A 13,609-nucleotide genomic window follows, 5' to 3' on the forward strand; every position below is an offset into this window, starting at 1 on the left:
TTTCAGAATTCTCTCTTTATCTTTATATTTTGCCAGTTTCACTATGATATGTTGTGCTGAAGGCCAATTCAAATTACGTCTTAAGGGGGTTCTTTGTGCCTCTTGAATTTGAATGTCTATTTCTTTTCCCAGATTTGGGAAATTCTCAGTTATAATTTGGTCTAGTATCCCTTCAGGCCCTGTCTCTCTGTCTTCCTCTTCCGGAATTCCTATGAGCCGGATGTTGTTCCGCTTGATTGTATCACTCAGGTCTCGAATTCCCCTTTCCTGCTCCTGGATCAATTTCTCTCTCTTTTTTTTCAGCTTCCTCTTTTGCTATAACTATATCTTCTAATTCACCTATTCTTCTCTCTACGTCGTCAATCCTTGAGGTGGCTGCCTCCATTTTGTTATTCACCTCACTTATAGCCTTTTTTTAACTCATCACACCCATTTTCAAAGTGCCTAGTCATTGTCTCAGTTGCTTCTTTGATGCTTTTTTCAACCCCAGTGATTAATTTTATGACAAGTTTTTAAAATTCTTGATCCGGTATGTTGTCTAGATCTGCCTTGAGCAGTTCTGTGGCTGTGACTTTTTCCTTGAGGTTATTCAGGGGAGAGTTCCTTCGTTTTGTCATTTTTGCTAATTTTCGGTCTCTTGTCAGCTTTAGAAAGCTCATTGTGCACTGTGCACCTGTTAATATTGCTCTGTTAAAGGAGGCTTGTTGACTGTCCAGGGCCTGTCAATTCAGGAAATATTCTTTTAATAGTGTCTCTCAGTTTCTCTTGTTGTGCCTTTAAATATTTCATTTCCCTACTCAGCAATATTTGGGACTCACCATCATGCACACTTTGGCTTCTTTCTTGGTGTAGCCCTAAGAAGGAAAACAGACAGACAAACACAGAGGGAACAGAAGCACACAAACACACAGACAAATCAAACAAACAAATTAAAAGGGGGAAAGGAAAGAAAGAAAATGGAGAGGAAAGAGATGAAAAGAAGCAAAAGCAAAGGGCTTTATTATGGGTTTAGGCTTGCCGGACCTAAAGTTGGGCTCACAGACTTTACTAGCACTGTGGATCCATGTGGAGAGCCTCTATTTTAATTTTGAACATAGTAAATGTCAATAGAAATAACCCATATAAACAAAAGGCCTTTGGATTACTCAATAATTTTTAAGAGTATAAAGGGGTTCTAAGTCTAAAAGGTCTGAGAACAGTTGATATAAATATACTGAAGTGGTTATTTTTGGATGCCTGAAACTTAAATTTGGATACCTTTCATGTTGGAGAAGGCATGGATACAAAAATGAAAAGGCCCATAAACCGAGAATAGAAGGAAGAAAAACAATTAAAGAGAAGTTAAGAATCCATGTGGCTCCCAAGAAACACAGAGAGTAGCATAAATTCCTCATTTTCCAATTGTTGTCTAGACATTTGCAAGGGCCTCTGGCCCTTGGGATCTTTGAAATAATACTAAAAATTAATTCTTTTTTTTTCCTTCGAAAAAAGAAATAGGGTGGTAGGCTTGAAAGGAGGACATTTTGAGAGTCCAGGGTCCTTTTGGAGTCCAGAAATCACATTGCTATGACAAAGCCTGCAGTTCTTGATGCTCAAACAGAGACTAACAAAATCAAACTCTGGAGTCTGGAGAAAGAATGTAAGTTCTGAGATTTTGTAGTTATTTTCAGTTTTCTGGCTTGTCTGTTAGCACTATACTGTGTGGAGAACCAGGACCTTCCTCATCTTACAGTCTAATTTTGACCGACACTCCTCCAGAACTTACTTTCTTCACATTTACAAAATGAGAGTCAGAAGACTCTTGGTTTGCAAATGACAAAACCTACAGCAAATTAGCATAAGCACAATAGAGTGTTTATTGACTCCTACAACTATGGGAAGCCAACCTGAGCTAGTCCTGGCTCTGACATAATTAGATCCAGGTGTTCAATGTCTTTATGTCTTCATTCTATTTTCTCTTCTCTCCTTTTATTCCTTCCCATTTTCTGCCCATTCCCTTTTGCTTTTCTGTTTGCTTTGTTCTCTATTCAACCACAGAATAATCCCCAGAATCTCTAATCATTTATGGACCTTTAAGATCATGAGTCCATAGATAGAAACAAAGATGAACTCTTTCCCAGCATCCACAGGTCCAATCCCTTGGAGATGCTATTGTTGGCTGTACTTGGGTCACATGACCATTCTTTGGACCAATGACCTTGGACAGGGCCATGGAGAACAAAGATTGGCCAGACTGGGTTCTGTGCCCACTGCTTTGGCAGGGAGTGGAGGATGAATTGCTACTGGCAGTCCCATCAGAACCTTCTAGAATGTGGGGTAGCTCAGCAGGGTGCTGAGCAGACTGCAATCTGCACTCTTAAAGTGAAGCAAACTCTGTATGTTATGTGTTTATGATTTTAAAAAGAAATACAACCATGTGGTTATTGCAGCATTACTGGGAGTTTGACCATTTCTTCTGAGTCCCCAGTTCTCTTCTTAGGGACAATTTCATCTTTCCCTATGCTTTTCAGGTATTTTACCTACATGGTTTTAATTTCATCTTTGTTCTGAAGCCTTTTACCAACTTTAGTTATGTCAAGAACAGTCAGCTGTACTCAGAGCATTCCCAGGGATTCCAGTTCCTGCCAACACATCCGTGCTTCCTTTCAAATCTCACTCTCTTCTACTTGACTCTTTTCTTTAACCCTGATGTGTAACAGAGATGTAGAGTCAGGATTGATACAAAAAGACTGCAAATCAATAAAAAGCGAAAAGGATGATCTCTTGATATGGAGTCATCGTCAGATTTAACATTTAGTTGAGTAGTCATCTCCAGGCTCATTGGGAGTGTAAAGTAGAGTGAACACACAGGTGAAGGATTTATTCACTGCACCCAAAGTGCTTAGTATGCAAGACAGAGTCTCTTCTCCCTGAAGTAGCAGCCGCTAGTAAAAAGCTCTCTCCACTAACCGACTTTGGGAGTCATTCCTCTGTTTTTCCCTTTTGTCCAGAAGGACTGAAAGAAAATGTAGAGTGAATCTGTTTACTCAGAAAAATAAGATCTACAAATAGTGTCATTTTAGGCATAGTTTCCAAATGCAGCTTAACACCTACATGCCATATTTAGATCAGTACTATCAAAATGAAAAGACAACATGCCAAGTGGTTATTATGTTCTAGAATATTCAAGCAAAGAAGTTTGTGTTTGGAATTAAATATAAAGTCCTTGCTCTTCCATAGATCCAGCTAATGCTCATGGTAAGGGACAAGAATCACTGTTGTGTGCCCTTAAATGGGTGAGCTGCTAGAGAGAAACACTTGAAACAGGTAGCAAAAGTTATTTCTGGAGGTGAAAATATATGTGATGTTAACTTTCTTTCGTCCACTCTTTGCTACTCAAATTTTCTGCAGTGGACACATACCATTTTATTTCACAATAAATGCAATTGAAAACATTCCATTTATGCTAAATTGCGAATGTTCTTGGTATACACCAAATTAAGCAACATACACCTACTAAATGAAACTGACTGATACCCTTAAAACTCCTTGGCTTGAACCACATTCTGGACACTCAGATTCTACCTACCTTGATTTTGCAGGAAGGGTCCCACTCAGGTCTGGCATATGTGTCCACCTCAGGACCCTTTGCTATGCCTTTAGGTCTGCAGGAGTCCTGTCTGCATGAGCATTAGAAGGCCTCTTAGGACAGACCCAGAGGGGACTCTGGAGCTTAAGTGCAGGTCTCCAGTTTCCAAACTTTCAGATTAAGTCAAAATGAGAATTTCCCCCAACCTCTGGGAGTGAAGGACAAGGTAGAGGGCGAGAGCATATCCCTATCAGTATGTGTGCAATGGGGAGAGCCACTGGCCAATTGGCCTGAGAAAACCTTTCACATCTAAGCCTAGTCTTTGTGCACCATGTGCCAGCAGGGCCCTGGCTTATCTCTTCTGAACACGTGCAGTCCGAGGTGTCAGGTTTGGATAGCATCTGGCTGACACACAGAGAGCCCTGTGGATAAAGAGTGCTCCCAAGAACAGTGCAGTTCAAATTTCTGTCCTCGCCTATAAGGGCTGCTCTTTCTGACTCAGAGCATACTTTTTCAAGAACAAATTTCCCAATTTGAAGCCTACGACGTGCCATGTTGTGAGCATACACCAGTAGCATCGGGTCCCAAGTCAGAGTGTGAACCTGCCCTGGAGACAGAGCTGGTGTGAGTCTGGCTCTCCCCCAGCAATGGTGAGATCTAGGGGAAGCACTTCTCACCTCTGAGACTTAATTTCTCCATTTGTAGAAGGGAGTGGATTATTAAGTTACCAGAAATAAAATGGGGGTGAAATGTTGGCAATAGAAATTGCCCAATAAATGACAAATACCATTGGAATTACCACATTAAATCATGGTATACAAAATAAGTTCACTCCCCTCCCAGTCATTTCTGTCAGACTTGAAACCACATTCTTCAGGTTTCCCATTGAACCTCTTAGTAAAACCAGCAACCAGCAACCGTCTCTGAACCAGCTGTGAGTGTCTTTATCATGTTTCAGCTACAATACAGAAGCTGAAAATGACTTGGCATTCATATTTTAGATTCTAGGGATGATTTTTATCACCTTCGGAGGCTTGACTGTATTTACTCATAGGAAAGATCATCATCACTGCTGTTGAAACTGAAATATATCACAGTGGTTTGTTTGTTTGTTTCTTTCTTTCTCTCTCTCTCTCTCTCTCTCTTTCTTTCTTTCTTTTAGATAAAAGGATAAAGGGGGAAAAAGAAACAACCTTACTGAGTCTGCCGATCCTATAGTGGAAGTTAGGGCCTTACTCTTTTTGTATATTCATCTATACATCTAGATTAGCTTTCATATTTTACTTTTTCTTCTGGTTAATAAGACTACATTTGACAAATTGATAGTCACCAAATCAGTTTTTTTCTCTAGTAGAGTGAGAAGTGTTAAAGATAATGGAAGCCTTTGAGCATCTGGTCTTAGCAGAGAGTAAATGGAAGGTGGGCCACAGGGGACTGAAGCAAAGGAAAATATAATTCTTGGAATTGTCATTGTGCCATAGACACTATGGGTAACCTTATTTTCCACATACAAATGTGAGTTTAAGGAAATGGCTATATTATTTTTTTTCTCCAAATCATAAATCACACAGTAATTTCACATGAACAAGTATTTTGCCAGACAGTGTTTTATTCAATCTAAGATACCGTATATTTAAAAATACATTAGTATTCTGTGTATTGCTAAGAAAGCAAAGACCTTGCTATTGATGGAGATGTTAAATGTGAAAAAGTGAGTGTAGAAATCAATCAGTGATGGCACATCCTTCTGCTGATGAGCTCATTTTAACATCCGTTGTGTCTCCCCCTTCCCACTATACTAAAGACATTGGTGGGCTAGTTTGAATGCGTTGGGCACAATTCAAATAGATGTTCTACTTTATTCAGCACAAATACAACCATTCACCACCAAATGCCCAAAACTTCATGGCATTTTAAGCACTAATGAAATGAAGCTAGTTTATGTTTCTTAAATAAATTAAATAAAATAAGGGCTCAGTCATTAGGCAAGTCATGACAGACCTCCCCAGGAGGACTGGTTGAGTCTTACTGTGTTCAAAGGATTTGTAAATGGAAATGTCATTTTGTCTTACTCCTACTTTCTTGAACCTTTGTTCCTAACAAATCACTGGGATAACACCAGATTATTTTCTGTTTCTTAAGAACCAGTCACAGAAGAGCTCTAGATTTGGGTCAATATTAACCATCCACCTCAGGCAGTTATGGAATATTCTTCAGGAGTATAACAGGCAGAATTGTTTCAATAAGAGACTTGCCTAGCGGAAGGCTAATAAAAAACTCAGCAAGGAAAATGGTAGATGGAAAATGTCAGGAGAGAGATTGGGTTTCTATTTTGAGGATAATAAAACCGTTATGTTTTAATGCATTTAAGTTGAACTGAGTCATAGCCAATGACCACGCAAGTTAAAGCCAGAAGTTGCACACTTCCAAGATGCAGTGAATTCAGACTCTGCCTTTCAGGTCAGAGGACAAGAGGTAGGAGCTTGATTTCTGGAAGCTTCAGTTTCCTCATCTAGACTGATGGTCTCCAAGCCCCCTTCAGTCTATAGTGCTGGGGTCTAGCCAGAAGTCGTGAGCCATGGGACAGCTCCTCTAGAAAGAGATTAGGTCTGAGTAACTGTGCCATGGGGCCAAAGACCTCTGGCCTTAGACTGACACACAAGGCTTTGCACTTTAGGTTCCTAGACCTTGCAAAGTGGTTCCTGGGATTGTGTTTAGCTGTCTAGTATCCGACACCCTTCCTACTGGGGGAACAGCCCCAAATTAGGGAGAGCACAGGGGCCAGTCACCTGCCACAGAGGCTCTGGGCAGCCAGGACATGAGCATGTGGCAGGGCCTAGCCAAGCAGAGCCACAGCCACAAAGACACAGGGAGAGGGTGAGCTTTCTGGGCTGGCTTCAGCATTGGAGGTGAGCCTCGAGCAGTCATCCAGCATCCCAGGAGATGGTTTTGGCTAGACAGTTCTGAGACCATAGTCTGGCTGTGTTCTTGCTGTGTAGTCTCCCTTTGTCCCTGCCTGTTCTTGGAGCCTCTTTCCCACTTACTTCAAAGTTCTCTTTGGAATACATGACTTCCTTTGCTATAGAGAAGTCTGACTTCTTGATGTACTAAGCTCTGGAAAGCTACAGATAAGGACCTAAGCAAAAAGTGACCAGACAGGTGCTATTGGGAAGGGGTATTGGGAGGACATCTGGAGAGGCTTTGTCAGTTTGCCTGACTGCTTAGGAGGTTCCCCACAAGAAACCATCCCACCTAGTAGATATTGTCCATGCTCCATGTCTGACTGTCAGCCTCTTTTCTCTGATCCCCTCTTCTCTGTTCATAAACCATTTCTGATGCCCTGAGCATGCAGTTAAATACTTTTTTAAAAGTCAACTTTGTCTATGCTCCTTATGGGTTATCTCTGCCTCCGCAGAGGTGCAGGAAACCGACAGCATGATTATTAGACCCAACTTGATAGAGGCAGCCTGGGGAGTTGAGATGCATGGGTGCTATTCTCGGCCTGCCTCTCTTGGGGGTTTCAATACTCATCTCTTAAGTCACTGAGATTTTTGTTGCAGTTTCCCCCATGGTATAGAGAGAGCCTGACATCACAGTGCTGGGGCAAGATGGATTTCTTTCTTTTAAAAAAAATCATGCTTTTTCAGGCACTGGAAATATAGTTCCTAGCATTTGAGAGAAGGTGCCTGTTAAATTCTGAATAAGGCCATTTCCTCTGCAATTAGAGACTTTTGGCTCAAAAAAGATCTTTTCTGAGAAACCATAAGCCTATATTCTGGTATTTCAACATTTCATCCCTCTTCCTCCCCTCACTCCTCACTAGGGTTCTTAATGTCCCAGAAATGGAACGTCACTACAAAGCAGTCATCTAAACTGATGGTTCCACTTTGTAAGCTTAAGAAAATGAAGTTAAAAAGAACACAGAGAGACCCCAGAAACCTTTTGTAGGGCTTTAGACCTAATATATGTGAAGGGCTGTTTTCAGAAGGAATAATAACTAGAAGGCACAAATAAAGCACTGAAATAAAATCTCCTTTTGAATTATGTATAAGCAAAGTAAATTAGTAAAATCCAAATGCACTTTAAGAATAGAGATTTGCCATTTGCTGGGACTGGGATTTATTTCATTACTGAAAGGAAGGGGGAAAACAGAAATAATAAAGTTTGTTTCACTTCATGTCAGTGGCAAATGTGAAGCACATTATGATGGTCTTCTGTTGGGCCCATAAATATATTGCTTGAGTTGCACCTGGGTTAAAATTGTCATTAAGAGGAGAACTGTTTTTTTAAAGTTTATTTATTTCTGGGGCACCTGGGTGACTCAGTTGCTTGCGTGTTTGACTCTTGGTTTTGGCTCAGGTCATTATCTCATGGTTCATGAGATGGAGCTCTGCATGGGGATCTGTGCTGACAGAATGGAGCCTGCTTGGGATTCTGTCTCTCCCTCTCTCTCTCTCTCCTTCCCTACTCATGCAATCTCTCTCTCTTTCAAAATAAACAAACTTGTTTTTTAATCTTAAGCACGGTCCATGCTGTCAGCGCAGAGCCCAAACGCTGGGCCCAACCTCATAAATTATTAGATCATGACCTGAGCCAAAACCAAGAGTCAAATGCCTATCTGCCTGAGCCACCTAGGTGCCCTGAGAGGATTTTTTTAAAGGGCTAATAGTCTTTTGAAAAACATGAAGGTCGGACTTGTCTTTCTTTTCTTCATTTTTTCATTCATTCATTCATTCGTTTATCCTTTTGTTCATCATGAAACCCCTTCTCCATGCTCGGTGCTGAGAGGGGATATTAATACAGAGCTCTTGTTCTTCTGGGCCTTCCCAGTCTCCTTCAGTACTTAAAAATGGAGCCTCTTGTCCTATGTACTTATCATTAGATGAGTATAGAAGTGTTTAACCAGTGACTCTCTGAATTTCAAAGGAGAGCCACCGCTTCCTGTTTGTGGTGATCTGGGATGAATTCATGGAGAGCAGTGGTGTGAACTGGGTTTTCAAGGGTAAGCAGAATTTTGACAGGTGGAAAGGAGAAGCACAATGGAACTTGTGGGAGAGGGGAGAATGGGGATTAACATATCTGGGAGATGCTAGTAATATTCATTGGGCATTGGGGTGGCTCAGTTGGTTAAGCATCTGACTTCAGCTCAGGTCATGATTTCATTGTTTGTAAGTTCAGGTTCCACATCAGATGAGCCTGAGCCCTGCTTCAGGTGAGCCCCACTTCCTTCTCTCTCTCTCTCTCTCTCTGCCCCTCACTCACTTGTCCCCTTTCTCTCTTTCTCTGAAAAGAGAGAGGGAGAGGGAGAGAGAGAGAGAGAATCCCCTGGAGTAAGATGTGTGGAGTAGTTTGGAGCCATCCAATGGGTGCCTTTGAATGGAGAACAGAGTTTTGTTCTAGGGTAGGTTTTGAGCAGGAAGGCTCTAGTTTCTTTTCTGTCCTTGATCCTTCCTGTAGGAATTGCTCTTCTGCTTTTCATTTAATGGGCCTGGTTAAAAAAAAAAAAAAAGAGGGAGGGAGGGACGGAAGGAAGGAAGGAAGGAAAGAAAGAAACTGGAAGGCTTACTATTTGGTTCTCCCCTTTCACCTTCCCAGCTATTGAGGAATTCTGGCAACTCTGATCCTAGAGAGTATGGGAGCCAGGATTCCCTGAAGGGAGGTTTCCTGTGTGGAGACCCTGCGTGCTTAAGGTTTGGCCACACCGCAACCAGTGCTGTTTATCAGTGTGGGTCAACCATCAGGGAGAAGCAATGATGCAGAAAGGAACATGGGCCAGGGCCTGAAGTTGCTCTCAACCTTTCTGTAAAATGAGAGTGGGACTTACTTATCCCGAAGATGACTTCTTGTCATGCTTCAGTCTACCCTGCATTTGTCATTTTCATGAGGATCCCTCTGTCTCGTTTTGGCACAAGTTTTATGGGTCTACCGGCTATGGTTTTTCTGAGCTCCCTTGATAATATTAAAATTACATTTCTTTCTTTCCTTTTTTTTTTTTTTTTGTTTCTTTGGTTGCTTAAACTTTTAAAGTTTAGCAGTTTTTTAAGTAGTGATTTAAAGTCTCAAGTCATCTTAAAGGCCATAATTCTCCTGTGATTTTAGCTCCCAAGCTGTTCGTGACTTTGATCAAGTCTCCTATTGTGGTGGATGATTAAAGGCGTGTGGACGTCAGGGGAAGAGCAGCCTGGGAGTGACATTTGAAGGGCTCGATTAGTCTTCTGTGTAGATCAGGTAAGGTCAGGCACAAGATATTGTTAAAACTCGAAATTCTGGTCATTTGTTGCTGAGCACAGCCACTCCAACATTCAGAGGTTTTTGCTGCCTTTGAAAACTGTCAAACTCATAATCTCATGCAGATAATGCTAATAATAGTGATACCAGCCAACTTTTACTGTGTGCACTATGCTAACCCATCTGCAGGCATTAGTTCGTGTTATCATCAAAAGAGCCCTATAAAATCAGCCCATTTCACCCAAGGGAACCGCAGTTGAGGAGATTACATGTGTCCTAGGCCACACACAGGTGAGGGGCAGAGCCGGTCGGGAACTCTGGGTTTGCTCTGAACGCTTACACAATCCTACCTTCCTCAGAAAAGTGCGGGACTTCATCCTTCCGACTCTGTGTGTAAGGGTTAACCTTTCCGGAACCAACCCTGTAGAAAAGGAAGTTAGGCCTCCTTGTGATCTTTCAGTAAAGGAAGGACCTAGGCAGGGAGATGAGTGGGGGAAGATGATAGGAGAGAAGAAGCTAGTCTTTTCCTATTCCTATTACATATTATGAAATTTAAACAACTCTTTGATTTTGTCTTCCGTAAATTTTTTTCTTATTTAAAACTCTGAAGAAGAAAACTACAATTATCTTTTATCTCCTAATCAGGGAAAACCTTATCCATTTTTTGTGTGTCTTTTCAGTCTTATTTTGATTCAATTGCCTGTGTATGTGTGTAAACTAAACTGAGATTATATATACATTTGTTACAGTACACATTTTTTACTGAAACCATTTTCTTTCTACAGCACTAGAGACATTGCACACGAGGCAAACCAAATCAATACAAAGTATTTTTGTTAAGTAGCTATCTATGGCATATTTGACCCTTTATTCTTTCTTGTACCAAGGAAAGATCTTATCTCTTGCCACATCTTGCTGATTCATCCCCTGCCATATGTCTTGTATTCTCTCTATGCCCATTGCTGTTTCCATACATAACCCTGGTTACCTTCCTCCCCTTCTGTTCCTCCAGAGCTACTTTCATCAAGGTCACCAGCGTCCTGCTAGTATTAAGCCAGTCCAATTTATCCCTTTCTTTTGTTGCTGATACTTTTGTTATTATACTTAAGAAACCATTGCCTAATCTAAGGTCACAGAGATTTATGTCTATGTTCTTTTTAAAGAGTTTTTAGGGGTGCCTGGATGGCTCAGTTGGTTAAGTGTCCGACTTCAGCTCAGGTCTGATCTCACGGTTCATAAGTTCCAGCCCCACGTCGGGCTCTGTGCCAATGACTAAGAGCCTGGAGCTTGTCGTTTGATTCTTTTGTCTTCCCTCTTTCTCTGACACTACCCTGGTCACACTGTCTCTCCCTCTCTCTCTGTCTCAAAAATGAATAAAACATAAAAAAAAATAAAGAGTTTTATAGTTTTAATTTTTAATTTAGATCTTGATCCATTTTTAGTTAATTTTAATATATCACATGAGGCAAGGGTCTAACCTCATCCTTTTGCGTGAGGATATCCAGTTGTCTCAGTACTGTTTGCTGAAAAACCCATCTTTTCCCTATTGAATTGCCCAGGCACCTTGTCGAAAATCAATTGACCATAACTGGGTGGGTCTATTTCTGGATTCTCAACTCTATTCCATTTATCTGTAGGTCTACCATTATTCCAGTACTACACTGTCTTAACTACTGTAGCTTTGTGGTAATTTTTGAAATTGGGAAGTGTGACGCTTCTTTCTGTCTTTTGGGATAGTTTTGGCTCTTCTGGATCTCTTGAATTGCAATATAAATTTAGGATCAACTTGTCCATTTCTGTAAAGAAGCCAGCTGAGATTTTTTTTTCCATAATATTTTATTGTCAAATTGTTTTCCGTACAATACCCAGTGCTCTTCCCCATAAGTGCCCTCCACCATCACCACCACCTCTTTTCCCCCCTCCCCCTTCCCCTTCAACTTTCATTTTGAGCATTCAATAGTCTCTCAAGTTTTGCATCCCTCTCTTTCTTCAAGTCTCTTTCTCTCTTCCGCTCCCCCTGGTCCTCCATTAGGTTTCGCCTATTCTCCTGTTAGACGTATGAGTGCAAACATATGGTTTCTGTCCTTCTCTGCCTGGCTTATTTCGCTCAGCATGACACCCTCAAAGTCCATCCACTTTCCTACAAATGGCCATATGTCATTCTTTCTCATTGCCATGTAGTACTCCATTCTGTATATATACACCACATCTTCTTGATCCACTCATCAGGTGATGGACATTTAGGCTCTTTCCATGTTTTGGCTATTGGTGACAGTGCTTGCTATGAACATTGGGGTACATGTGCCCCTATGCATCAGCACTTCTGAATCTCTTGGGTAAATCCCTAGCAGGGCTATTGCTGGGTCATAAGGGAGTTCTATGGATAGTTTTTTGAGGGACCTCCACACTGTTTTCCAGAGCGGCTGCACCAGTTTACATTCCCACCAACAGTGTAGGAGAGTGCCCATCTCTCCACACCCTCACCAGCATCTATAGTCTCTTGATTTGTTCATTTTAGCCACTCTGACTGGCGTGAGGTGGTATCTCAGTATGGTTTCGATTTGTGTTTCCCTGATGATGAGTGATGTTGAGCATCGTTTTATGTGCCTGTAGGCCATCTGGATGTCCACTTTGGAGAAGTGTATGTTCATATCTTCTGCCCATTTCTTCACGGGGTTATTTGTTTTGTGGGTGTGAAGTTTGGTGAGTTCCTTGTAGATTTTAGATACTAGCCCTTTATCTGATATGGCATTTGCAACTATCTTTTCCCATTCTGTCGGTTGCCTATTCGTTTTCTTGATTGTTTCCTTTGCAGTGCAGAAGCTTTTTATCTTGATGTGGTCCTAAGAGTTCAGTTTTTCTTTCATTTCCCTTGCCTTTGAGGATGTGTCGAGTAGGAGAGTGCTGCGGTGGAGGTCTAGGAGGTTTTTTCCTACTTTCTCCTTGAGGGTTTTGATGGTTTCCTGTCTCACATTCAGGTCCTTCAGTCATTTTGAGTTGATTTTTGTGTATGGTGTAACAAAGTGGTCTAGTTTCATTCTTTTGCATGTTGCTGTCCAGTTTTCCCAGCACCACCTGCTAAAGAGGCAGTCTTTTTTCCAACGCATACTGTTTCCTGCTTTGTCAAAAATTAATTTGCCATACATTTGTGGGCCCAGTTCTGGGTTCTCTATTCTATTCCATTGGTCTATGTTCTGTTTTTGTGCCAATACTATACTGTCTTGATGATGACAGCTTTGTAGTAGAGGCTAAAGTCTGGGATTGTGATGCCTCCCGTTTTGATTTTCTTCTTCAATATGACTTTAGCTATTCGGGTCTTTTATAGTTCCATACAAATTTGAGGATAGTTTGTTCCAACTATAGTTGTTCTAGTTTTGAGAAGAATGTTGGTGCAATTTTGATGGGGATTGCATTGAATGTGTAGATTGCTTTGGGTAGTAATGACATTTTCACAATGTTTCTTCTTCCGATCCATGAGCAGGGAATGTTTTTCCATTTCTTGGTGTCTTCTTCAATCTCTTTCATATGTTTTCTATAGTTTTCATCATATAGGTCTTTTACATCCTTGGTTAGGTTTACTCCTAGGTATCTTATGGTTTTTCATGCAATTGTGAATGGGATCAGCTTCTTGATTTTTCTTTCAGCTGCTTCATTTTTGGTGTATAGGAATGCAACTGATTTCTGTACATTGATTTTGTACCCTGCAACTTTACTGAATTCATTGATCAGTTCTAGAAGGCTTCTGGTGGAGTCGATTGGGTTTTCCATGTAGAGTAGCATGTCATCAGCGAAAAGTGAAAGTTTGACTTCTTC

The 13,609-nt window shown here is 41.1% G+C and overlaps 1 long non-coding RNA gene across 1 annotated transcript in view; it reads left to right on the forward strand.

Moving 5' to 3' along the window:
* The window catches only part of LOC115282145, a 42,061-nt gene that overhangs the window by 12,449 nt on the left and 16,003 nt on the right, over positions 1–13,609 (forward strand). The window contains exon 2 of the long non-coding RNA XR_003904528.1: positions 9,668–9,796. This is a non-coding gene — a long non-coding RNA (uncharacterized LOC115282145). The remainder of the gene's footprint in view (positions 1–9,667; positions 9,797–13,609) is intronic.

This window comes from Suricata suricatta, chromosome 2 (assembly GCF_006229205.1).
Source record: "Suricata suricatta isolate VVHF042 chromosome 2, meerkat_22Aug2017_6uvM2_HiC, whole genome shotgun sequence".
In the NCBI taxonomy this organism is placed as follows: domain Eukaryota; kingdom Metazoa; phylum Chordata; class Mammalia; order Carnivora; family Herpestidae; genus Suricata; species Suricata suricatta.